This window comes from Triticum dicoccoides, chromosome 7B (genome assembly GCF_002162155.2).
Source record: "Triticum dicoccoides isolate Atlit2015 ecotype Zavitan chromosome 7B, WEW_v2.0, whole genome shotgun sequence".
Lineage (NCBI taxonomy): Eukaryota > Viridiplantae > Streptophyta > Magnoliopsida > Poales > Poaceae > Triticum > Triticum dicoccoides.
The window spans coordinates 289,823,138-289,826,706 of NC_041393.1; positions in this window are offsets into that span (position 1 = coordinate 289,823,138).

The window sequence follows — 3,569 nt, forward strand, 5'->3', positions numbered from 1 at the left end:
GGGATATTGAAAGCACAAATGCTCCCTGGGTGATTTTGGTAATTAATGTCAACATATCTCTTGTTGGACTAACACTTTTACCTAGTATATTTCAGATAAGTTCAACAATGAAGTGGCATGGACTAGAGGATGTGGAACCCCTTCAAGATGCTAAGGGCAAAGGATTGGCTCAAGATCCAAGCACAAGACTCTACATTTTCTATTTTAAGTGATCCAAGATCACATTGAGTGTATAGGAAAAGCCAATACTATCAAGAGGGGATGAGGTGTTGCTTAATGAGGCTCTTGCTCAAAGTGCTTAGTGATATGCTCCAAAGCCCTCAACTACCTTTTCATATCCACATATGACCTAAACCAAAAGTCCAACCCGGCCCCACCGATTCTTTCTATCCAGCGCCACCGAGTTCAGATGTCATAGCCACTGCCACAAACCCTAGGCAAATCGGTCTCACCAATAGGGATCTCGGTCTCACCGAGATGGGATTGTAATCTCTCTCTGTATGTCCATTACCAAAATTGGTCCCACCGAGTTTTAGTAATCGGTCCTACCAAGATTACAATGCAAACTCTCTGTTCCTCTTCGTAACATTTCAGTCCAACCGAGATAAGCGAATCGGTCCCACCGAGTTTGCCTGACCAACTCTCTGGTTAGCTTATTACCAAAATCGGTCCCACCGAGTTTGTGTAATCGGTCTCACCGATATTACGTTATGCCCTAACCCTAACCATATCGGTCCTACCGAGTTGCATGTCGGTCCCATCGAAAATCCTAACGGTCACATGATTTCCTAAATCGGTCCGACCGAGTTTCTCAATTCGGTCCCACCGAGATTAGTAAGTTGTGTGTAACGGTTAGATTTTGTGTGGAGGCTATATATACCCCTCCACCCACTCTTCATTCATGGAGAGAGCCATCAGAACATGCCTACACTTCCAACATACATTTTCTGAGAGAGAACCACCTACACTTGTGTTGAGACCAAGATATTCCATTCCTACCATATGAATCTTGATCTCTAGCCTTCCCCAAGTTTCTTTCCACTCAAATCTTCTTTCCATCAAATCCAAATCGTGTGAGAGAGAGTTGAGTGTTGGGGAGACTATCATTTGAAGCACAAGAGCAAGGAGTTTATTATCAACACACCATTTGTTACTTCTTGGAGAGTGGTATCTCCTAGATTGGCTAGGTGTCACTTGGGAGCCTCTGACAAGATTGTGGAGTTGAACCAAGGAGTTTGTAAGGGCAAGGAGATCGCCTACTTTGTGAAGATCTACCCCTAGCGAGGCAAGTCCTTCGTGGGCGACGGCCATGGTGGGATAGACAAGGTTGCTTCTTCATGGACCCCTCGTGGGTGGAGCCCTCTGTGGACTCGTGCATCCATTACCCTTTGTGGGTTGAAGTCTCCATCAACGTGGATGTACGATAGCACCACCTATCGGAACCACGACAAAAACATCCGTGTCTCCAAATTGCGTTTGCACACTTCAATCCCATCCCTTTACATTCTTGCAAGTTGCATGCTTTACTTTCCGCTGCTCATATACTCTTTGCATGCTTGCTTGATATGTATTGTGATTGTTAAACTTGTGCCAAAACTCCACTCGAACTTAAAGAAATTAAAAACTGCAACTTTTCTCACCTAGTGTCTAATCACCCCCCCCCCCTCTAGACACATCTTCTCGATCCTTTCACCGCCACATGTTCTACCGTGGCTTGGATTGCCATAACGTGCTTTATACAGTGCTGCAATCGCGAGCGCCTAGAACGCTTGCGGCGGCGTGCGATGGGAGGGTGAGCGGCCACTCGGTGCAGAGCCGAGGACTGCTAGAGAAGGACTCCATACAAAGACACATGGAAGTGTGCTGCGCCGCGGTGGGCAGCGCCTCCACGTCCAGCGGGGCCTTGCGAAGCCACGCTGAGTCGTCGGTGATGAACGAGAGCGTCCCGAAACATATTTCACCGCCGACTAACATGATGATAGAGACATCCACCTACGCCGTGAAGTTTTGCTAAACGCCTAGCCCCACAGTTTGCGCCAACTGTCAGGGTTGCGATTCTGACAATAAGTACTAGGGGTACGAATAAGGGGCAGAACCTAGCTACGACGCAGGTGTAACACTCGGGTGTTTAACGAGTTCAGGCCCCTCTCGGCGGAGGTAATAGCCCTACGTCTCATGCCCTGAGGCTTGCTTTGATATGATGGGTATGGTTACAAAGGTTGCTCATGCCCGGTCATGGAGGGGGGTGCAGCTTATATAGAGTGTGTCGCAGCCCCATGTTCTCCATGTTGCCGGGCATTAAATGACACTGAATGCATCAGTTACAGGTGTGATGAGCCTCTACTACAATAGTTACAGGTAACGGATGCCTTGACTTTGTTTAATGGATGACTTAGGATTCCTTGACCATTGCAGCTCCCACGCTGCCCGCTTGCCTCCTTGGTCCGAGTGGTGGTTTGTCAGCCGAGTGGCGGGTGGTTGTCCGGGTGCCGTCGAGCCGCCCGAGTGGACTTCTTGATGTATGCATCCGAATGCTGGTATGGTCTAGACCTACCCATGATGGTGATGGGACCCATGTGGGACCCAAATGATGGGTCCTTGACCCTGCCTATAATTGGTGACCTCATCAGTTGGTATGTGGCACACTGCTCGGGCCTGCTTGGTGGATGCATCCGTCTGGCCGGTCAGAAGGCCGTGCGCCTGCCCGGCTAGACTCCCAGGTACTTGGACTCGAAGGTGCTTGCCCATTAAGGCAGTACTCGCCTTCCCACTTGGTTGTGTGGGGCACACCACTTGGGCCTCCTTGGTGGATGCATGCGTCTGCCCGGCGAGAAGGTCGTGTGTTTAGTCGGCCAGAAGGTTGTGCATCTAATCAAACAGAAGGTTGTGCGTTAACGCATGTCTCGCATGAGTATGCCTATGTGTTCAGGGGGTATGTTGCTTTGTGCTCGGTTGGCTGATGTGGGATGGGACATGCAATGTCGGCTCCTATGGGTTAACGTTGTGTGTTCAGGTGGTTCAGTAGGAGTTTCTTTCAAATAGTTTCCTTAACTTTTTAAGCTAATGTTTCTCTACCATTTAAGCTAATGTTTTCTCTTTTTGTTGTATTCATAGCCATTAGGGAACCAGGCTGTTCAATTTGTGTCTGTGCCGTGTATTGGCTTTTCAGGTGTCGTGTTCGGAGCTGTTTTTTGCAAGCGAGTTTGAGTGCAGTCCCTCCTATCATGGAGCACCATTGTTCTCTGGCCAGTTTGATTGGTCGCTTCTCTTATTGACCCCTTTATTGTCATTTTCTTGCTCTCCGATTCGTCGTTATAAATGATTCACAATTTTATTTTTCGCAGGTTGGTCTCTCAGGGTTTCTTTTTGTCGACGATGGCTTGACACAACATCCTATTAGATGTTTAGGCCGGTCAAGATGCACAGGGACGCTTTCATGCTAATGTAGGGAGCAAAGCAAGGTTCCCGCAACAACCAGTGCAACCTACATGGTGGTTAGCTGTTAGGAGTTTTTTTTGCCAAAGCGTGTCGATAGTACGATGTCTCGTTTAGTGCAAGTTGGATTGAAT